Genomic DNA, 24963 nt, shown 5'->3' with positions numbered 1-24963 from the left:
CACATCCTTCTGGTAATGTGGCAACCAGAACTGCACGCAGTATTCCAAATGTGGCCTAACCAAAGTCCTATACAACTGTAACATGACCTGCCGACTCTTGTACTCAATACCCCGTCCGATGAAGGCAAGCATGCTGTATGCCTTCTTGACCACTCTATCGACCTACGTTGCCACCTTCAGGGTACAATGGACCTGAACCCCCAGATCTCTCTGTACATCAATTTTCCCCAGGACTCTTCCATTGACCGTATAGTTCGTTCTTGTATTAGATTTCCCAAAATGCATCACCACACATTTGCCTGGTTTCAACTCCACCTGCCATTTCTCCGCCCAACTCTCCAATCTATCTATATTTTGCTGTATTCTCTGACAGTCCTCCTCGCTATCTATAACTCCACCAATCTTAGTATCATCTGCAAACTTGCTAATCAGACCACCTATACCTTCGTCCAGATCATTTATGTATATCACAAAGAACAGTGGTCCGATCACGGATCCCTGTGGAACACCACGAGTCACCTTTCTCCATTTTGAGACACTCCCTTCCACCACTACTCTCTGTCTCCTGTTGCCCAGCCAGTTCTTTATCCATCGAGCTTGTACACCCAGAATCCCATACAACTTCACTTTTTCCATCAACCTGCCATGGGAAATTTTATCAAACGCCTAACTGAAGTCCACGTATATGACATCTACAGCCCTTCCCTCATCAATTAACTTTGTCACTTCCTCAAAGAATTCTCTTAGGTTTGTAAGACATGACCTTCCCTGCACAAAACCATGCTGCCTATAACTGATAAGTCTATTTTCTTCCAAATGTGAATAGATCCTATCTCTCAGTATCTTCCCCAACAGTTTGCCTACCACTGACGTCAAGCTCACAGGTCTATAATTCCCTGGATTATCCCTGCTACCCTTCTTAAACAAAGGGACAACATTAGCAATTCTCCAGTCCTCCGGGACCTCACCCGTGCTCAAGGATACTGCAAAGACATCTGTTAAGGCCCCAGCTATTTCGTCCCCCACTTCCCTCAGTAACCTGGGATAGATCCCATCCAGACCTGGGGACTTGTCCACCTTAATGCCTTTTAGAATACCCAAAACTTCCCCCTTCCTTATGCCGACTTGACCTAGAGTATTTAAACATCCATCCCGAGCCTCAACATCCGTCATGTCCCTCTCCTATGCAAAGTACTCATTAAGAATCTCACCCATTTCCTCTGACTCCACGCATAAATTCCCTCTTTTGTCTTTGAGTGGGCCAATCCTTTCTCTAGTTACCCTCTTGCTCCTTATATACGAATAAAAGGCTTTGGGATTTTCCTTAACCCTGTGGGCCAAAGATATTTCATGACCCCTTTTAGCCCTCTTTATTGCGCGTTTGAGATTTGTCCTACTTTCCCGATATTCCTCCAAAGCTTCATCAGTTTTAAGTCGCCTAGATCTTATGTATGCTTCCTTTTTCATCTTAGCTAGTCTCACAATTCCACCCGTCATCCATGTTCCCTAATCTTGCCATTTCTATCCCTCATTTTCACAGGGACATGTCTGTCCTGCACTCTAATCAACCTTTCCTTAAAAGACTCCCACATTTCAAATGTGGATTTACCCTTAAACAGCTGCTCCCAATTCACATTCCCTAGCTCCTGCCTAATTTTGTTATACTTGGCCTTTCCCCAATTTAGCACTCTTCCTTTAGGACCACTCTCGTCTTTGTCCATGAGTATTCTAAAACTTACGGAATTGTGATCGCTATTCCCAAAGTAATCACCGACTGAAACTTCAACCACCTGGCCAGGATCATTCCCCAATACCAGGTCCAGAATGGCCCCTTCCCGAGTTGGACTATTTACATACTGCTCTAAAAAACTCTCCTGGATGCTCCTTACAAATTTTGCTCCATCTACGCCTTCAGCACTGCATGAGTCCCATTCAATATTGGGGAAGTTAAAATCTCCCATCACGACCATCCTATTGCTCCTACATTTTTCTATAATCTGTCTACATATTTGTACCTCTACTTCAAGCTCGCTTTTGGGAGGCCTGTAGTAAAGTCCCAACAATGTTACTGCACCCTTCCTATTTCTTAGCTCTACCCATATTGCCTCAGTGCTCGAATCCTCCATCGTGTCCTCCTTAATCACAGCTGTGATATAATCTCTGACCAGTAATCCAACTCCTCCACTGCTTTTACCTCCCTCTCTATCCCTCCTGAAACATCTACACCTTGGGATATTTAGTTGCCAGTCTTGCTCTTCCCTCAACCAAGTCTCAGTAATACCAATAACATCATATTCCCAGGTACTAATCCAAGCCCTAAGTTCATCTGCCTTACCTGCTATACTTCTCCCATTGAAACAAATGCACCTCAGACCAGCTGTCCCTTTGCGTTCATCATCTCTTCCCTGTCTACTCTTCCCCTTAGTCACATTGAGTTTATTGTCTAGTACTTTACTGGCTTTAGTTGCTGCCTCTTTCCTGACTTCTAACTTCCTAATCTGGTTCCCATCCCCCTGCCACATGAGTTTAAAACCTCCCCAACAGTGTTAGCAAAAGCACCCCCTAGGACATTGGTTCCAGTCCTGCCCAGGTGTAGCCCATCTAATTTGTAATGGTCCCACCGCCCCCAGAACCGGTTCCAATGTCCCAAAAATCTGAACCCCTCCCTCCTGCACCATCTCTCAAGCCACGTATTCATTCTGACTATTCTTGAATATCTACTCTGGCTGTCTCGTGGCACTGGTAGCAACCCTGAGATTACTACGTTTGAGGTCCTATTTTTTAACTTATCTCCTAACTCCCTAAATTCTGATTGTAGGACCTCATCCGGTTTTCTACCTATATCGTTGGTGCCTATATGCACCACGACAACTGGCTGTTCACCCTCCCCCTTCAGTATGTCCTCCAGCCAATCTGAGACATCCCTGACCCATGCACCCGGGAGGCAACATACCATTCGGGAGTCTCGTTTTCGACCACAGAAACGCCTGTCTACTCCCCTTACGATTCAATCCCCTATGACTAAAGCCCTGCCAGTCTTTTTCCCGCCCTTCTGTGCAGAAGAGCCAGACACGGTGCCATGAGCCTGGCTACTACTGCCTTCCTCTGGTGAGTCATCTCCCCCAACAGTATCCAAAATGGTATACCTGTTTTAGAGGGAGATGACAGCAGGGGACAACTGCACTGCCTTCCTGCTCTTTCTCTGCCTTTTGGTCACCCATTCCCTGTCTCCCTCCCCAATCCTAATTGCGGTGTGACCAACTCACTGAACCTGCTATCCACGACCTCCTCAGCATCGCGGATGCTCCAAAGTGGGTCCATCCGCAGCTCCAGAGCCGTCATGCTGTCTAACAGGAGCTGCAGCTGGACACACTTCCCGCACATGAAGGAGTCAGGGGCATCGGCCGCGTGCCTGAACTCCCACATTGAGCAAGAGGAGCATAACACAGGTCTGGGATCTCGTGCCATTTTTACACTTTACCTTAACTGATTACAATTATAATATCAAATAATGAACAAGTGAAAAGAATAAAGATTTTACTTACCAATCACAATACTTACCAACACACCAAGAGTTAAATTTCTCCCAGCTACGGCTAATTGGAGCACTTTCCTTACCATCACTGCTTTGCTGTAATGTCACTCTTCAAGGTACGTTTTTAAAGAGGAAAACTTACCTTCCCGACAGACCCCTGGCCACTGCTCCTGCCGAAAATCTGAAGGCTGCTTCTCCATCAGCTGTGTCCCCGCCGCTCTCCTCGCGCTCTTTTATCCTGTGTCCCCGCCGCTCTCCTCGCGCTCTTTCACTGAATCTCCGCCGCTCTCCTCGTGCTCTTTTATCCTGTGTCCCCGCCGCTCTCCTCGCGCTCTTTCACTGAGCCCCCGCCGCTCTCCTCGCGTTCTTTCATGCGGATGCTGGAATCTGAATCAGAAACACAAATACTGGACACTGTCATCAGGTAAGGCAGCCTCTGTGCCGAGAGATGGCAGCTGTCATTTCCATTCTGGGTGACTCTTTGTCAAAGCTCAACACTGAGCAAAGACGTCTAACACTGGAGAAGATCCAACACTGTTTTAGTCAACGGTAGAACTGATATACATATTCAGTTGTGGGTCGACACTTTACTGAACTGACTGGAGACTTTGTAGTAGCCTGACCAGACTTACTAGCTACCGCATGGTGTTTGCACTTGCTAGCTCGTGGACTCTGACTGTCTCAGTGGCTGGGTCCCGAGAGCACGGGAAACCTAGTGCCCTCTGGCTTTATAGTGGCAGTGTCCTGTCTGGTGATTGGCTGCACTGTGCTTACTGGTCATCCAATCACTGCCTGTGTGCATCTCATTATATACATGAGTGGATATTATGACACCACCTATGGTAGAGTGGATGACCAGAGATTTGGCCACAGAGGAATTTTTAAGGAGTGAGGTTAATTAATAATGCAGAACTGATTAGGAAATGAAGTCCAAGGCATGGGAACCATGAGGCTGAAGGTATGACTGCCAATAGTTAAATAAGTGCATTGGAGATATCCAATGTAGTGATAATAGAAGACCGAAACAAACCAAATATTGAATGAGGCAATGATTGTTTTAAGGACTTAAAAAGGGGGTGAATTTCTGAAGCGCATTTACTTGATTAGTATATTTCCCGTTCAACAAGAATTGCTGAATCTGGAGATAAATCAGAGAAATGGAGATTTGGGATGGCAGAATGCCACTGCTTCAAGCATGATGTGGAGATGCCGGCGTTGGACTGGGGTGAGCACAGTACAAAGTCTTACAACACCAGGTTAAAGTCCAACAGGTTTGTTTCGATGTCACTAGCTTTCGGAGCGCTGCTCCTTCCTCAGGTGAATGAAGAGGTCTGTTCCAGAAACACATATATAGACAAATTCAAAGATGCCAAACAATGCTAGGAATGTGAGCATTAGCAGGTGATTAAATCTTTACAGATCCAGAGATGGGGTAACCCCAGGTTAAAGAGGTGTGAATTGTATCAAGCCAGGACAGTTGGTAGGATTTCGCAGGCCAGATGGTGGGGGATGAATGTAATGCGACATGAATCCCAGGTCCCGGTTGAGGCCGCACTCATGTGTGCGGAACTTGGCTATAAGTTTCTGCTCGGCGATTCTGCGTTGTCGCGGGTCCTGAAGGCCGCCTTGGAGAACGCTTACCCGGAGATCAGAGGCTGAATGCCCTTGACTGCTGAACCAAGAACAGGAAGCTTGAGAAACTTGGCATCACCACCGGCAGCAACCAAGCCACCCCCGGTGCCACAGTAGAAAACAATACAGGGAAATCTATTGTCAACTTGTCAGACTACACCCTTCAACCAGGCGAAATCGAAGTCCTCAATTTCTGCACCACCACCAAAATGGACCCCATCAGTCTCGCGGCAGACACGGAGGAATTCATCAGGCGAATGAGGCTCCGGGAATTCTTCCACAGACCCCAGGAGGCCAACAGCGAACCCAAGCAGACTACCAATGAACCGGAACTGCAGACCGAGAGATCTGCGGGGCGGCAACCGAAGAGGAAAGAGTCGAATTGGACCCCTCCGGAAGGTCGCTGCCTTAGACTCGACATGTATGCTCAAGCCGTCAGGAGTCGCGTCAATGCCAGATTCATCAGTCGCATTCACAAGACAGCCCCGAACGTCACCCAAGCACAACGCAATGCCATCCGCGCTCTCAAGACCAACCGCAGCATCGTCATCAAACCAGCAGACAAAGGAGGGGCCACTGTCATACTGAACAGAACGGATTACTGCAAAGAAGTATACCGACAACTGAACAACCAAGAACACTACAGACAGTTACCCGCAGATCCGACCAAGGAACACATCCGCCAACTTAACAGACTGATCAAGAACTTGGATCCAGATCTTCAGAGCACCCTACGTGCTCTCATCCCACGTACTCCCCGCATTGGAGATCTCTACTGCCTCCCGAAAATACATAAGGCCAACACACCAGGCCGCCCTATCGTTTCAGGCAATGGGACCCTGTGTGAGAACCTCTCTGGCTACATCGAGGGCATCTTGAAACCCATCGTACAAGGTACACCCAGCTTCTGTCGCGACACAACGGACTTCCTACAGAAACTCAGCACCCATGGACCAGTTGAACCAGGAACATTCCTCGTCACAATGGACGTCTCGGCACTCTACACCAGCATCCCCCATGACGACGGCATTGCTGCAACAGCCTCAGTACTCAACACCGACAACTGCCAATCTCCAGACGCAATTCTGCAACTCATCCGCTTCATTCTGGATCACAACGTCTTCACCTTCGACAACAAGTTCTTCATCCAGACGCACGGAACAGCCATGGGGACCAAATTCGCACCCCAATATGCCAACATCTTCATGTACAAGTTTGAACAGGACCTACTCACTGCACAGGACCTTCAACCGACGTTATACACGGGATACATCGATGACATTTTTTTCCTTTGAACCCACGGCGAGGAATCACTGAAACGACTACACGATGACATTAATAAGTTCCATCCAACCATCAGACTCACCATGGACTACTCTCCAAAATCAGTTGCATTCTTGGACACACTCGTCTCCATCAAGGACGGTCACCTCAGCACTTCGCTTTACCGCAAACCCACGGATAACCTCATGATGCTCCACTTCTCCAGCTTCCACCCTAAACACATTAAAGAAGCCATCCCCTATGGACAAGCGCTCCGTATACACAGGATCTGCTCAGACGAGGAGGAGCGTAACAGACATCTACAGACGTTGAAAGATGCCCTCGTACGAATGGGATATGGCACTCGACTCATCGATCGACAGTTCCAACGCGCCACAGCGAAAAACCGGACCGACCTCCTCAGAAGACAAACATGGGACTCAACCGACAGAATACCCTTCGTCGTCCAGTACTTCCCCGGAGCGGAGAAACTACGTCATCTTCTTCACAGCCTTCACCACGTCATTGATGACGATGAACATCTTGCCAAGGTCATCCCCACACCCCCACTACTTGCCTTCAAACAACCGCGCAACCTCAAACGAACCATTGTTTGCAGCAAACTACCCAGTCTTCAGAACAGTGACCACGACACCACACAACCCTGTCATGGCAATCTCTGCAAGACGTGCCAGATCATCGACATGGATACCACTATTACACGTGAGAACACCACCCACCAGGTACGCGGTACATACTCGTGCGACTCGGCCAACGTTGTCTACCTCATACGCTGCAGGAAAGGATGTCCCGAAGCGTGGTACATTGGCGAGACCATGCAGACGCTGCGACAACGAATGAACGGACATCGCGCAACAATCACCAGGCAGGAATGTTCCCTTCCAGTCGGGGAACACTTCAGCAGTCAAGGGCATTCAGCCTCTGATCTCCGGGTAAGCGTTCTCCAAGGCGGCCTTCAGGACCCGCGACAACGCAGAATCGCCGAGCAGAAACTTATAGCCAAGTTCCGCACACATGAGTGCGGCCTCAACCGGGACCTGGGATTCATGTCGCATTACATTCATCCCCCACCATCTGGCCTGCGAAATCCTACCAACTGTCCTGGCTTGATACAATTCACACCGTGGGTCCAAAGGAAAAAAATGTCATCGATGTATCTGGTGTATAACATCGGTTGAAGGTCCTGTGCGGTGAGTAGGTCCTGTTCAAACTTGTGCATGAAGATGTTGGCGTATTGGGGTGCGAATTTGGTCCCCATGGCTGTTCCGTGCGTCTGGATGAAGAACTTGTTGTCGAAGGTGAAGACGTTGTGATCCAGAATGAAGCGGATGAGTTGCAGAATTGCGTCTGGAGATTGGCAGTTGTCGGTGTTGAGTACTGAGGCTGTTGCAGCAATGCCGTCGTCATGGGGGATGCTGGTGTAGAGTGCCGAGACGTCCATTGTGACGAGGAATGTTCTTGGTTCAACTGGTCCATGGGTGCTGAGTTTCTGTAGGAAGTCCGTCGTGTCGCGACAGAAGCTGGGTGTACCTTGTACGATGGGTTTCAAGATGCCCTCGATGTAGCCAGAGAGGTTCTCACACAGGGTCCCATTGCCTGAAACGATAGGGCGGCCTGGTGTGTTGGCCTTATGTATTTTTGGGAGGCAGTAGAGATCTCCAATGCGGGGAGTACGTGGGATGAGAGCACGTAGGGTGCTCTGAAGATCTGGATCCAAGTTCTTGATCAGTCTGTTAAGTTGGCGGATGTGTTCCTTGGTCGGATCTGCGGGTAACTGTCTGTAGTGTTCTTGGTTGTTCAGTTGTCGGTATACTTCTTTGCAGTAGTTCGTTCTGTTCAGTACGACAGTGGCCCCCCCTTTGTCTGCTGCTTTGATGACGATGCTGTGGTTGGTCTTGAGAGCGCGGATGGCATTGCGTTGTGCTTGGGTGACTTTCGGGGTTGTCTTGTGAATGCGACTGATGAATCTGGCATTGACGCGACTCCTGACGGCTTGAGCATACATGTCGAGTCTAAGGCAGCGGCCTTCCGGAGGGGTCCAATTCGACTCTTTCCTCTTCGGTTGCCGCCCCGCAGATCTCTCGGTCTGCTGTTCCGGTTCATTGGTAGTCTGCTTGGGTTCGCTGTTGGCCTCCTGGGGTCTGTGGAAGAATTCCCGGAGCCTCATTCGCCTGATGAATTCCTCCGTGTCTGCCGCGAGACTGATGGGGTCCATTTTGGTGGTGGTGCAGAAATTGAGCCCTCTGCTGAGGACTTCGATTTCGCCTGGTTGAAGGGTGTAGTCTGACAAGTTGACAATAGATTTCCCTGTATTGTTTTCTACTGTGGCACTGGGGGTGGCTTGGTTGCTGCCGGTGGTGATGCCAAGTTTCTCAAGCTTTCTGTTCTTGGTGTGCATATAGGTGGCATAGTATTGTTGTCTCATCTGTTTGGCGGTGTTCCGCAGCTGGTCTGCTGCATCCTGAGCGCAAGTTGAGAATATGGCCTCTATCTTGGTTTCCAGGTTGCGTCGTCTGCTGTAGAGCTGGCGGACGAGGTGGTTGAGGAGTGTGAGAGAGGTGCGACGGCAGAGTCTCTCAGCGAAGTCTGTGTTGTAGGTCGACTTGAGTGGGTTTGTGATCTGTAGCCCTTTCGGGATCTTGTCTGCTTTCTTGCATCTTTGTAGAAACTTAATGTCAGTGTCTATATGCGCGATCTTCCTGGAGATCCTCTCCACTTTGAGCCGGCAGTTTGCGGTGTCGATGGTAGCCATGATGTGGAGATGCCGGCGTTGGACTGGGGTGAGCACAGTACGAAGTCTTACAACACCAGGTTAAAGTCCAACAGGTTTGTTTCGATGTCACTAGCTTTCGGAGCGCTGCTCCTTCCTCAGGTGAATGAAGAGGTCTGTTCCAGAAACACATATATAGACAAATTCAAAGATGCTAAACAATGCTAGGAATGCGAGCATTAGCAGGTGATTAAATCTTTACAGATCCAGAGATGGGGTAACCCCAGGTTAAAGAGGTGTGAATTGTCTCAAGCCAGGACAGTTGGTAGGATTTCGCAGGCCAGATGGTGGGGGATGAATGTAATGTGACATGAATCCCAGGTCCCGGTTGAGGCTGCACTCATGTGTGCGGAACTTGGCTATAAGTTTCTGCTCGGCGATTCTGCGTTGTCGCGGGTCCTGAAGGCCGCCTTGGAGAACGCTTACCCGGAGATCACGCTTACCCAGGTCTTTAACCTGGGGTTACCCCATCTCTGGATCTGTAAAGATTTAATCACCTGCTAATGCTCACATTCCTAGCATTGTTTGGCATCTTTGAATTTGTCTATATATGTGTTTCTGGAACAGACCTCTTCATTCGCCTGAGGAAGGAGCAGCGCTCCGAAAGCTAGTGACATCGAAACAAACCTGTTGGACTTTAACCTGGTGTTGTAAGACTTCGTACTGCTTCAAGCAGATCACAGAGCTAGGGGTGGGGCAAGGCCTTGAGGGAATTAAGTGCAGGGTAAGTATTTTAAGCCTGAGGCATTGGAGAACGAGTAGTCAATGTATGGCAGCAATCGCAGGAGTGATGGCTGAATGGGTCAAATTGAGAGCTAGAATACAAACAAGTTGACGTTTATAGAGGGCTCAGAATGAGAGTTTAACAAGCAGGACGTTGGAATAGCAAACTTCTAAAAATCATGGCACCCTTTCTAACCCCTGAGCAATCTATACTTATAAGTATTGTGCCAATACCTGAAATATCCACTCAACTGAAAGATGAAATGTATGTGTGCCTCACAATTGGTATCTTTTGGTGAGTTATCAGGTTGTATGTTGGTGCAGCAAGCAGCTGAGTAGTGAAGGTCCAACAGCTGCAGCATTCCAATTTTCTTTCGATTTCAAACAAACCACCCACAAGAGCTATTGCAAGGAATAAGAGTCATCCAAATTTCCAAGAATGTGGGCAACAGACATGCCAAAGACTGACCTATTTGTTTCAGGTGCCAGCATTTCAAAATGTGATAATTCTTTCTCTGCACCAGGTTCACTGAGTATGTGTATGTGACATTAGAACTTCTACTTGTATTGTATACTAGGCTGATTATTAGCTAAAAAGATAAGATTGTAGACCCATTAAGTGGTTGGAATACATGAGCAGTATTCCTGCTTCTTCTTTCTTAAAGAGCAAAATAAATGGAGCTGAGGCATAAAGCAAAAGAAAGAGAAAAAGAAATGGAGGTGGAAGTGATGAGGTTAGAAAGAGAGAGACAGGAAAACTAAAGAGAGAGAGAAAGAGAATAGAAAAAGGGAAAGAGAGGGAGAGAAGAAAAAGAAAGATAGTGAGTGGAAAAAGAAAAAGAGGGGGCAGAAAGTGCAAAAGAGAGAAACTTCCAGCTTAAGGCACTACAAGTGAGCATGAAGCTGCCAGAAAGTAGCTTAATCCGAGAACAGAACCCAGTGGTAAATGTTTAAATTTATAAAAGCCCTCCCAAAATTTGATGAGAACAAGGTAGAAACCTGTTTTAGGGCTTTTGAGGAAATAGCAGCCCAAACGGAACAGCCAAGAACAAAGTGGACATTACTCATGCAGAGTAAACAGATGTTGTGGGCACAGGATATTTATGCTTCCCTGCCAGAGCAGGAGTCTAAGAATTATGACATGGTAAGAAGGACTATACTGGATGCATAGGGATTGGTTCCTGAACCATATAGGCTAAAGATTCGGAATTTAAGGAAACAGTCGGAAAAGACGTAAGCAGAATTTGAAAGGGTTACGCCGAATAATTTTGATAGTTGTGTACGAGCATTGGGAGTTGAAGCTATCTATGAGGCTATAAGAGATCATTCTCTCAGAGGAATTTAAGAATTCCCTACCTTCTATAGTAAGAACCCATGTTGAAGACCAGAGGGTGAAGACTGTTAGACAAGCAACAATTATGGCTGGTGATTATGAGCTAATCCATAAATTTAAACCTTTCTTCCATTACCCCCATACGTTTGAAAAGGATAGGAAATGGGAGATGGGAATGTTCCAAGATCTCCTCTTCAGACCAGGAAGGAAGGTACTGAAGGTCGAGGTGAGACCTGGAAGCCTAGGTGTTACCATTGTAACAAGGTGGGACACATTCGTCCAGCATGTTGGGAGTGACAAGGAAAGTCCGTGGGACTTGTGGGAGTTCATAAGGAGGATTCTGAAAAGGGAACAAAAGTGGAGAACATGACAGGGCAAACTGTAACTTTAACTGGACATAGGAGACCTGAGGTAAACATTGCTGAGGGAGCAGGTGTGAGGAATGAGGTAGTTGAGAGATATAGGGCGGAATTCTGCGCAAATCGTCGGGGCGGGAAACAACGGCACAAATCCTGGCGGGAACCACTCCGGCGTCGAGCCGCCCCAAAGGTGCGGAATCCACCTGTTAGGACGCACCGGAGTGGTTTGCGCTACACCGGCCAGCGGGAAAGGGCTTGGCGCCACGCCAACCGGCGCCGAAGGGCCTCCGCCGGCCGGCGCATGCGTGGGAGCGCCAGAGACTGCTGGCGTCATCCCCACGCATGCGCGGGGGGTTCATTTCCGTGTCGGCCATCGTGGATCTGGACAAGGCTGACGTGGAGGAATAGTGTGCCCCCATGACACAGACCCGCCCGCGGATCGGCGGGTCCCGATCGCAGGCCAGGCCACCACGGGGGCACCCCCCGGGGCCAGATCGCCCCGTGCCCCCCCGAGGCCACCCACGGCGCTGGGTCCCGCCGGTAGGGACCAATCTTAATTACGCCGGCGGGACCCTCGTTAAATGGGCGGGACTTCGGCCCATCGTGGCACGGAGATTTCGGGCGGCCCCGGGGCCCATTGCGTCACGCCGGTCCCCGCCATTCTCCGAGGCGGGTGGCATGATTCACGTCGGGGTGATTTTTGGGGGGCCGGAGAATTCGGAGGACGGCGGGGGTGGGATTCACGCCGACCCCCGCCGATTCTGCAACCTGGTGGGGGGTCGGAGAATCCCGCCCATACTGTTTTTTTGTCTTAGGGGAAGGTCACCCATTTTCCTCAACTGATTGTAGCCAAACCAATAACTATCTGAAGGGACACAGGTGCTACTCAAACTCTTGTACTGGAGAAGGATTTGGTTTTCCCTCCAGAGAGCTCAATGAAAGCTAAGGTAGTAGTGAAAGGGATAAGTGGAGATTGTACCCCAGTTCCATTGTATAATGTACAATTGGAGTGTGATCTGGTGTCAGGTCCATTAGTTGTCGAAGTGTTGAATGAATTCCCAGTGGACGGAGGAGACCTACTTCTGAGAATGATTTGGCAGGGGTGAAGGTTGTAACTTCACCCATGATTACAGAGTTAGGGCATGTTGAAGTTAGGAAAGCTCATTGGGCAGTAAGTGGCTCAAAGAAGTAAATGCTGACAGATGTTGATCACATATCAAATGACAATGGGAGTGAATCTGATTCGGCTGATAGTGATGAAATTATTTCTACGGGAATGATTTCTCACAGTGATTTGTCAAAGATAAACTCTAGTAAAGAACCAGATTCTGACAACATGACTGAAGGTGACCATAAGAAAGAGGAGCCTGAAACTAGTAGTAATGATAGGGATGAAGAGTAAGGCAATTGGGTTGAATTTGATTTCGGTTCTGATTATGAAGTAATGATAAATGTTTGTTACCGAATAGACATGTCACTAACTAATCCTGAACAAATGGCAAGTGATTCTTCCAAAGTTAGTAAAGAAGACAGCAAACCAGAAGAAGAAAGTACTTTTCTAAAAGTAATTTGTTACAGCCTCTTTTAGTCGACCCATTTCCATTCACTTCAGGTGCAAAGATTTCCCAGAGCATGCTCGCGTCAAAGGAAAGTATACGCGATGACATCAGTTCGCCAGGACGAGGACAGTCAAGACTATGAAGTGATACCAAGCAAACAGCTGGTTAACCCACATCCTTTTAAAGGTCCTTAGTGCCTCTTTGAGGTGAAAGAAGCAAATAGCAAAGGAGATGACTTAATCAGTAAACATTTCCTTGGTCGGTTTCATTGGTCAGAACATTGAATACAAGAGTTGGCACACCTTGCTGAAGTTGTACAAGACATTAGTAAGGCCACACTTGGAATACTGTGTATAGTTCTGGTCACCCTATTATAGAAAGGATATTATTAAACTAGAAAGAGTGCAGAAAAGATTTACTAGGGTGCTACCGGAACTTGATGGTTTGAGTTATAAGGAGAAGCTGGATAGACTGGGACATTTCTCCCTGGAGTGTAAGAGGCTTAGGTGTGTTCTTATAGAGGTATATAAAATAATGAGGAGCACGGATAAGGTGGATAGTCAACATCTTTTCCCAAAGGTAGGGCAGTCTAAAACTAAAGGTTTAAGGTCAGAGGGGAGAGATACAAAAGGGTCCAGAGGGGCAATGTATTCACACAGAGGGTGGTGAGTGTCTGAAATGAGCTGCCAGAGACAGTAGTTGAGGCGGGTACAATTTTGTCTTTTAAAAAACATTTATAGACAGTTATATGGGAAAGCTGGGTATAGAGGGTTATGGCCCAAATGCTGGCAATTGGGACTAGTTTAGTAGTAAAAACTGGGCGGCATGGACAAGTTGAGCCGAAGGGCCAGTTTCATGCTGTAAACCTCGATGACTCTATAGTTTTGCCACCATATCTGTTAGCTACAGTCATAAAGTTCATGGCTCTGATAACGTGACATCCCCTAATTCTTTTTCTTTAATTTAGAGTACCCAATTATTTTTTTCCAATTAAGGGGCAATTTAGCCTGGTCAAGCAACCTACCCTGCATATCTTTGAATTGTGGGGGTGAAACCCACAAAGACATGGGGAGAATGTGCACTCTCGACACGGAGAGTGACCCAGGGCCTGGATTCGAACCCGGGTCCTCAGCGGCTTAGGCAGCAGTGCTAACCACTGTGCCACCGTAATGCCGTACATCCTCTAATTCTGAAAGTAAAGAACAATTAAAATCTAGAAAGCACAAATTGTTCAGTCATTTTAACCAAATGTGGATAAAGGCTGTGATTATGAAAATTCCATTGAGGAGGTAAAGACTGTAACAAAAAGAATGGTGCATATAAAGTCAACTAACCCCAAGAGCATTGAACCCTCAGCAGCACTTGTTGCTGAAGGTAGCCATGTGAAGGGCAAGAGAGAATGTAAATCTGGAAGGGTTAAAGAGTGTTTATTGGTTAAAAATGATCCAAAGGTTTCTCTCAGCATTGACATCATTGCTTGTACTTTGGTTGTAGGGGATCCTTGAAATTTGGTTGAACAGTTATTGGACAATTAGAAAAAACTGATTGCACAACACAAGATACTAAAAGAGTATGGACAGAGTTCGAGTGAAACTCCAGTGGGCACTCTGTTAAATACTCATGGTGTGGACATAAGAATCTCTGAACCACTAAAGCCACATTCGTCTTGACTAAAACCACAGAGACTGGCTCAGCTAGAGACTGAAATACAATGCATGTTGGATATGTCGCAGAAACAGGCAGAACCACTATGGTCCACAGAACACCAAGTAAAATATGGTAGGTGGACTGCCATGTTGGAGGACGAACCGGTGATGGCCAACCTGGATTTACACCATAATTAGAGAGATGTTTAAGACTTGGAATGTAAGATTATTCCCTTGGATTTTATTTCACTGCAATTCAATGTTAACATTGTACATATTCCGGGAAAGGATAACGTGATTGCGGATGTTTTGTCATGCATTAAGGGCTGACTCGTTACCAATGTAGAGACTGGGAATGAAACTTGTATACTGGGAATGGATATGTGTTTGTGATTTATGTCTTGCATACCTCAGAATGAAATGTCCATGTCCTGAAGTTTCATTCTCTGAAGGGGGGTGGGGTTGGGGGGGGGGCATTGGAGAGAGATGTAAGGGTCCTTCCTATTTGTTCTTCTTTATTTCCTGGTTATTCCCCTATTTTGTCTTCCTTTTAATTTTGCTGTTGTATTTTTGATCCACGGATGATTTATGGACATGTGTCTTTAAGACAGCCTACCATTTTAATTCAAGCAGAAGGAAGCTGTGCCTTATCAGTAGTTTGGCGGGGCCGCATTGTGTAAGCAGTCTTGAAGAAAAGATTTTTCTTACCTCGCTAAAAGCCGCCTGCTGCGGCAGACCCCATGCCAATGCCTGGCCCTTCTTCAGCAAACGGTGCAGGGTGTTCAACAGGATTGCTAAGTTCAGGATGAACTTCCTAAAATTGTTTATGAACGGAATTCCATGGGTATGTCTGTAATGGAGGCTTGCCGAATAGCCCGCACCTTGTCTTCGACCGGGTGAAGGCCGCTTCGGTCCACACGGTAACTGAGGTACATTCAATGGCATTACCATCACTGACTTCCCCACCACCAACATCCTGGGGGTTACCATTAATCCAAAACTGAACTTGAATAGCCATATTAATACTGTGGCTACCAGGGCAGGTCAAAGGCTAGAAATCCTACGGTGAGTAACTCACCTCCTGACCTCCCAAAGCCTGTCAACCATCTACAAGGCACAAGTCAGGAGTGTGATGGAATACACTCCACTTGTCTGGATGAGTGCAGCTCTAATAAGACTCAAGAAGCTCAACACCATCCAGGACAAAAGCAGCCTGCTTGATTGCTAGCCCTTCCAAAAACATTCAATCCCTCCACCACCGGTGAACAGTGGCAGCCATGTGTACCATCTACAAGATGCATTGCAGTAAGTCGCCAAGGTTCCTTAGGCAGCGCTTTCCAAACCCACGACCACTACCATCTAGAAGGACAAGAGCAATCCTGTTATCAGAACATCCCTGTTACCAGCACATCATCAAGGTAGGCCACAAAGACAAATCTCGCAGTGTTTTTTCCATCACCAGCTGGAGTATTGCGCAGGTTGATGATAACCCAAAAGGCTACCTGGTATATTCATACAACCTTCGGTATGTATTTACTGTCACGCATTTCCTGGATCCAAAATCAACTAAAGATAAGTGTGGCTCATGTTGAGCTTCATGAAGGAATGATCTCAGCTGAGTTATCTCTATCCGTGGTACTGGCTAATGGTCCAATGGGAAACTCAGTTGACTGTCATTTTGTAATTCCCACAAAAGCTAACAGTGCCATTGGGTTTTAGCACAGGTACGATCGGTGCTGCCCAATCCACGAGCACAGGTGTACAGGGTGGATGATGCCCAAACTCTCCAGGCAGTTGAGCTCAGCATCCACCTTCGGTCATAATGCGTATGAAACCAGGCAGGCACGGAAATAACACGGTTGCACCGATGGGTCCATGCTGATCTTTGCCAAGGCCCACAGATGGTGCCCAACCCCTCTGAAAAACCCCGGGGAATTTTGCCAGTATGGCACCCAGCCCATCTGCGCACTTTTGGCAAACCAGGGGTGAAATTCTCCCCCAACGGCGCCAAACACGGCGCCAATCAGACGGGCATCGCGCCGGCCCAAAGGTGCGGAATGCTCCGCATATTTGGCGGCCTAGCCCCAACATTGAGGGGCTAGGCCGACGGCAGAGGGATTTTCGCCCCGCCAGCTGGCGGAAATGGCGTTTGTTGCCCCGCCAGCTGGCGCGGAAATGCGGCGCATGCGCGGGAGTGTCAGCGGCCGCTGTCAGTTTCCCGCGCATGCGCAGTGGGGAGAGTCTCTTCCGCCTCCGCCATGGTGGAGGCCGTAGCGGAGGCGGAAGGGAAAGAGTGCCCCCACGGCACAGGCCCGCCCGCGGATCGGTGGGCCCTGATCGCGGGCCAGGCCACCGTGGGGGCACCCCCCGGGGTCAGATCACCCCGTGCCCCCCCCCAGGACCCCGGAGCCCGCCCACGCCGCCTGGTCCCGCCGGTAAATACCAGGTTTGATTTACGCCGGCGGGACAGGCAATTCCTGGGCGGTACTTCGGCCCATCCGGGCCGGAAAATCCAGCGGGGGGTCTCGCCAACCGGCGCGGCCCGATTCCCGCCCCCGCCCAATCTCCGGCACCGGAGACTTCGGCGGGGGCGGGATTCACGGCGGCCAACGGCCTTTCTCCGACCCGGCGGGGGGTCGGAGAATGACGCCCCAGATACTTGTTGAGATGGAGACATTTCAGCCAATCTTGGCCCAGCAAGCTAGAACCACCACCTCGCACCACAACTAATGGCAAACAGGTGGATTGCTGTCTGTACTTGACGGGAACAACTGAGGTTTCAGCAATCACCAATGGCTCTCCGGTACAGCTGGCTAATCGAGTGTCTGTCCTGCAAAGATAAGGCTTGGATTTCCGACTGATTCCGATCAAAAGTGCAGCAGTTGACGATGGAGATGGCATCTCCTGTAACAAACTCCACCAAGTTTGGGAATGTGACTCATATTGGTGCTACCTTCGGTACAATGCAATTCAGCTGTGGGCAGTCATCGATAAACTTGTCCACAAAAAATGTCTGAGCTCATGGAAGGTGGCCGTACCTGGTGGGGCGGTGGAAGGGCAGGTCACCTCCCGGCCACCTCTCACCACGGTCCCGGCAGCCATATACGTTCCTGTCTCAATGGCCTCGTCTACCAGCGTGGGGAAAACACCCATCTAGTATCCTGGCTCCTCTGATGTTGGTCAGGTTCTCGGCGGTTGTGCCCCCCCCTGGCAGTTGTGCCTCCTCCCCCCACCCAGGGTCAGGGGTTGGAACCACCAGGCTTTTCTCTGCAGGTGGTTGAATGCCCGAGATTGAAGAACGCCATGCCCTGCAACTCCTGCACGCCTTGCTCCGCACTCTCGTGGGATAGAACTATTTTAATTGCCCTCTTCAGTCCAGCCATGGTTTGGCTAATATTTTTCTCTGAGTTGCGCATTTCACGTACTGCAAACCAACCTGTTTCGCAGCATCCCGGACAGTGATATCCTGAATTCCCAGGACTCCAGGAGCTTCTGCAGGTGGGTCAAAAATTCCATATGGACTCCCCTTGGGTCTCGGCGGTGGTATGGAAGTGGAAATGCTGAATGATAATGGGTGGCCTGAGGTTGAATTGTTCGCCCACCAATGTGACCAAGTCCGCGAATGACTGTGTGTCTGGTGCGACGGGGTACGTCAGGCTCTTGATCACACTGTATGTGGCAGCCCCGCAAGCCGTGAGGAGAATGACTATTTGGCACTCATCCCCAATGCTGCCATTGGAGTGAAAGAAATATTGCATTTTCGCCACATGTTGTGACCAGTCATCCGTACATGCATCAAACCCTTCCGACTTTCCTAGGTGTGGCATGTCTGCCATTGGTAAGGTGGCGTCCTGAGACCCATGAAAAGCACGCCAAGTTCTGAGAAAATGGCACCATCGGCAACTCCACCTTATTTTTTTCGCCAGTGTTAGATCCAGACAAAGCAACCCAAGGAAGCGATAATGAAAGCAACAAATCCCCAAAAGGGTCTCCCACCCCAACGCACTGGGTCGGCGTTTTAATGTCCGGTTGGCTTCCCTTGTTTTTAAAAAATGTTTCCAATTAAGGGGCAATTTAGCGTGGCCAATCCACCTACGCTGCACATCTTTGGGTTGTGGGGGTGAGATCCATGCAGAGACAGGGAGGTTTGTATTCATCCGAGGTCAGGGGAACCTGAGAGTCCACACCGTATGACTCTTGTGAGGATTACAACAGTGCCTCACCACCACCTTCCCAAGGACATTAGGGACTGACAACATATAGTGTTCTTGTCAGCAATGCTCATGTGAAAGAATTTTTAAAAAAATCAAAATTCATTGGTGGCACTAAATGGAACGTAGTTAATGCAAAGCAGAATCCTCTTCTCTTAATTTGCAGAGTACTGCTCCCCCTCATTCGGCACAGGGCCTTCCTCATCTGTAGCCTCTGTTCCATTTTCCTTGCAGACCCAGAGACATGCAACAGCCTTCAAAAGAACACAAATATCCTCTGCCCTCCCGATAAAAATGCAGCAACACTTCCTGACAAATCCAGCAACCCGACAGAACTTTCAGAAATGTTATAATAGCAGAAGTAAGTCAACACATGCTTGCCTGCTAACTGGAGGGGTGGCCCTTTAAATAACACTCACACCCTTCCAGCATGGAAGATGTTATTGTGTTGTACACAGCAATTTCCCACTAAAGGATTTACATTGCACTGACAACAAACCACTTTCACAACCACTGTCTTTGAACTTTATGCATTGGCTTTCTATCCCCTTTATCAGCTATCTCGTTAGGATACTGTATTCCTACAACTTTTTCAATTCCCAGGTGTATAGCATTGAATCATACCACCCAAATTGCCTGGCTTTCTACCAAGATGAGCATATGAGGAAGGATCCCAGGTAGAATTCTTGTTCTCTATTATTCAAGTAGTCCTTTATAAATCTGGTAATTGCCCTGTGCAATGCCCGATCACCCAATCTCATCACTAATTTAGAGATCGGCCGATAGCTTGGAAAGGAACCTGTCAATTCAAATCTTGCCATGTTTCTTTCATCTTAAACATGGTTGTCAATTAAAGTATTCACTCCACCCACTGCTTCCTCCTATCAGCTTGGCTGACGCCAAGAACAACAATTAGCAGAAAGCTGTAAGCCATTGCTGTAAGATCACACCCCGTATTGCAATGCTTTGTAACCGTTGCATTTTTCTTCAACACAGTTCCATTAATCATTAAACATTTATTTGATGCCTTTTGTTATGGGCCAGAGTTTAGAGAACCCCAAAGTGTACCATGGAGTTCACCTGACCCACAACTTTTAATAGATTGTGGTATGGGCAGCACACGGCCAACTCTACAGGTGTGGTACAGCAGAAATGGAAAAGTATTCTTGAAAGCAAAACAATGTTTATTCTATGAACTCAAGTTAACCTTATTAAAACAAACAGTGAACATCTTAGCAACCATTCATTCAAATACAACCCCCAAAGAATACAACACTAAGAAATGCTTAATAACTTCCCAAACAACATCCAGAAAACAAAAGAAACACCTTTTAACAGAAGCACATTAGGTTTACATTCACGATTGAAAACATTTATATTTCCGAATTCACCAAATGATCAAGAGATAGTCTTTTCATGGCAGAGAGATCAACAGTACAGCTGCTCTGTCTGGCTTCAGCTCCCACACTGAAAACGAAACTAAAACACACCCTGCAGCAAACAGCCTAAAATGAAAGTAAAAAGCTGACAGACAGCCCCGCTCCACCCACTCTCTGACATCACTGCAGTAATAAACACCCATTTCTTAAAGTACTCTCACTACAGATATTTATATACACACCCATTTATAAACACCCATTTCTTAACGGCACTCTCACATAACACCTTCCCCCAAGAGAAAAAAACCCCCATCAACTTCAAGATGGTTTCATTTTTCACCTTTTCGCTATCCTTTAAGAAATGCACACAGTAAATATACTTTTTTGTTTAAAAAAAAACAACACACGCAAACAGGTATAATAATATAGTCCATTTTCTTTCGTTCTTCTTCCTCCAACTGAAATCCGTCTCGATTGACAGTCTCTTTGAACAAGAACGTCTCTGCACGATCCGTCCATTTCTCTATGCCTCGGCATGTCTATTTAAAGTCAGATACTTTAGTTCAATCTGATCACAGTGTCCCTTGTAATTCTCCAACACAGGAGCATTGGTTATCACAGCTTTCAGGCAGTCAAATGCCTGTTGAAACTCCACTGTCCATTGAAATTTTTGACGTTTCTTTAGCAAGTCCATCAGTGGAGCAATCACGCTACAAGAAATCGCATTAATTCCCTTCGTCTTGAGGGTATTGGAAACTCCTCAATAACTGTTGGTTTCACATCTCATGTGACCATTAGACCCTGTCCAATTGTATGCCGAGGAAAGTGACCTGGGCTTTTCCAAATTCACTTTTGGCTAGGTTTACCACCAAACCTGCCTCCTGAAGTTGATCAAATAACTCCATCAGATGTTTTAAATGTTCTTTCCATGTCTGGCTGAAAATTACCAGATCGTCGATGTATATCGCACAATTGGGTAATCCTGAAATTTGTTAGTTAACCGTTGAAATGTGGCTGGGGTGTTTTGCATGCCAAATGGCATAACTTTGAATTGGTACATACCATCTGGAGTCACAAAAGCTGAAATCTCCTTCACCCTTTTGGATAGAGGTACCTGCCAGTAACCTTTAAGTAAATCCAATTTGGAAATAAAAGCTGATTGTCTCACTTTCTCAATGCAATCCTCCAAACGTGGGATAGGATAAGAGTCCGTTCTTGTAGCTGCATTAACTTTCTATAGTCCACACACAATCATTGGGTATCATCTGGTTTTGGTACCATCACTATGGGTGAGTTCTATTGGCTGCAACCCACTTCAATTATGCCATTTTTAAGCATACTCTCAATCTCTTTGTTAAGCTGTACCAATTTGAAAGGGTTAAGTCACTATGGATGTTGTTTGATTGGAACAGCATTTCCCACATCTACATCATGTATAGCCATTTTAGTACTTCGCAATTTATCTCCACAAACTTGCCCATGTGATATCAATAACTCTTTCAGGTCAGTCTGTTTTTCCTCTGGAAGGTAACTCAACAATTTATCCCAAATTTTAAGAACATCCTCGTATTCCAATTTAATTTGAGGTATGTAAAACTCACAGTCATCTGGATTTGGTTCATCACTTTGAGTTAGAATCATTAAAATCTCCTCCTTTTTCTCTCCTTCCCTTTTAAAGTACCTTTTAAGCATATTCACATGACACACTCGGTGAATCTTCCTTCTATCACGTAATTCACCTCACTTAATTTCCTTTCAATCTGATACGGTCCACAAAACCTTGCTTTTGAAGGCTCACCTACCACTGGTAACAATACTAAAACTTTATCTCCACTGGCAAAACTATGAACTTTGGATTTCTTGTCCGCGACACGTTTCATCACATTTTGTGCAACTTTCAAATGTTGTCTAGCCAATTCACCTGCTCTATTTAATTGTTCCCTAAAATTTGACACGTAATCCAATAATGTAAGTTTTGATTTCTCACTCACCAATTTTTCCTTAATCATTTTAAGTGGTCCTCTTACCTCATGAGCAAAAATTAGTTCAAAAGGACTGAATTTGGTTGACTCATTAGGTGCATCCCTAATTGCAAACAGTACGAATGGAATTCCTTTATCCCAATCCTCTGGATAATCTTGACAATAAGCCTCAACATTGTCTTTAATGTCTGAGCCACCTTTCTAACGCTCCCTGCGATTCTGGTTGGTATGCGGTTGATTTAAATAGTTTTATTCCGAGGCTGCCCTTTACTTCTTTGAATAACCTCGAGGTAAAATTTGATCCTTGATCCGATTATATTTCTGTGGGTAGTCCATATCTCGTAATGAATTTAAGTAACTCCTCCACAATCTTGTGAGCTGTAATATTACCTACTGGAATGGTCTCTGGAAACCTAGTAAACACATCCATTATAGTCAAAAGATATTGATTCCCACTTTTCGTTTTAGGAAGCGGTCCTACACAATCAATTAGGACCCTTGTAAAAGGTTCCTCAAATGCTGGAATGGGTATTAAGGGCGCTGGTTTTATCACAGCTTGAGGTTTCCCTATCACTTGACATGTGTGACATGATTGACGAAATTTAACTACATCTTTATGTAGTCCAGGCCAATAAAAGTGATTCTGGATTTTAGCTTGAGTTTTCCTTATTCCCAAATGACCTCCCATTGGTACCTCATGTGCAACTCGCAACACCTCCTTTCTATACCCTACCGGCAATACTACTTGATGAACTTCTGCCCACTTTTCATCCGCTTGCATATGTAAAGGTCTCCATTTTCTCATCAAGACATCACTTTTACGGTAATAACATTCTGGTATACATACAGATTCCTCTTCCGTGTATGCGTTCTGATACATCCGTTTTATTTCTACATCTTTCGGTTGTAACTCTGTCAATTTTCCTGGACTAAAAATATCCGCCTCATCCTCCACCTGTTCTTGTTCTTTTTCAACCATCTGATGAAAAATCGTTTCTGATAATTGCACTTCAACTTCATCTTCACTCTTTGATTTCTCCTCTTGTCTTAACCTGTGACTTTGTGACCTTGTTACTACACAATCCGGAAAAATCCCAGGATATTCATCCTTCAACACTTCAGTTGACTGATTTTCCACTGCCTTATCAACCACAGTAGGCATCACTCCCACCTGCGATCCAGTTATATCATTACCCAAGATAAACTGTAATCCTGGACAAGGTAGTTTCTCTTTTACTCCTATTACCACTTCACCACTCTTCACTGGACTTTCCAACCTTACCTTATATAATGGAACACTACTCCTCTCACCCTGAATTCCACATATCACCACCTTTTCTGGGAATATTCTTCCCAAACTACATAACTGCTCATCTCTTACCATTAAGGATTGACGAGCTCCTGTATCTCTTAAAATTGTGACTTCTTTACCTGCTCCTCCTGATACACGTGAGTAAACTTTACCCACACAAGTAAATTCTTTAAAGAGATCTGGCACCTTCTTATCAATCACCTCTTGATCAGGCTGTACAATCTTTTGCACCTCCTTCGCTTCACTCGGGCTTTCCTTTATCACTTTAACAAACCCCACTGTCTTATCCTGTTTTACCACATCAGCCGTCCCAGTGCTTTTCTTCAACCACCAACACTGGCCTAGTTTATTACAGTGAAAACATCTGAAACTTTTCATTTCTTTTCCACCCTCCTGGATTTATTTTTTAATCTGAGGTGCACGCTCCTTTTTATCTCCCATCAGATCACCTTTACTTTTAGCACTTGAGTATTTCTCATGTCCCCAGTTTCTATCCCTCACAGGCTGATACTGATGTCGGAAACCAAACTTTGATTTATGAACTAATTCATAATCACCTGCCATTTCTGCTGCTAATCTCACAGTTTTAACCCTCTGCTCATCCACATGAGTTCTCACTACATCAGGAATTGTATTTTTAAACTCCTCCAAAAGTATAATTTCTCTGAGAGCTTCATACGTTTGGTCTATTTTCAAAGCCCTTATCCACCTATCAAAATTACTCTGTTTGAGCCTTTCAAACTCCATGTATGTTTGACCAAATTCTTTCCTTAAGTTTCTAAACCTTTGTCTGTAGGCTTCAGGCACTAGTTCATATGCACCTAAGATGGATGTTTTCACCTCCTCATACGTCCCATATACCTTCTTCGGTAGTGATGCAAACACTTCACTAGCCCTACCTATCAGCTTTTTTTGAATCAGTAATACCCACATGTCTTGTGGCCATTTCATTTGTTTAGCTACCTTCTCAAATGAAATGAAAAAGGCTTCCACTTCCTTCTCGTCAAACCTTGGCAATGCTTGGACATATTTAAATAGATTCCCACCAAGCCTTCGACCTTGACGCTCTTTCTCACTATCCTCATCACTATCCACCAACGTTTCCCTTTACGCCTGCCAATTTTAACTGACTGTCATGTTTCATGGCCATTTTATGAAGTTCAAACTCTCTCTCTTTATCTTTTTCCCTGATCTGATTCTCCCTTTCTCCGTCTTTTTCCTCGCTATCTCTTTCATAT

The sequence above is a fragment of the Scyliorhinus torazame genome, chromosome 8, assembly GCF_047496885.1.
Source record: "Scyliorhinus torazame isolate Kashiwa2021f chromosome 8, sScyTor2.1, whole genome shotgun sequence".
Classification (NCBI taxonomy): Eukaryota; Metazoa; Chordata; class Chondrichthyes; order Carcharhiniformes; family Scyliorhinidae; genus Scyliorhinus; species Scyliorhinus torazame.
Note: the sequence above shows the minus strand (reverse complement) of the source record.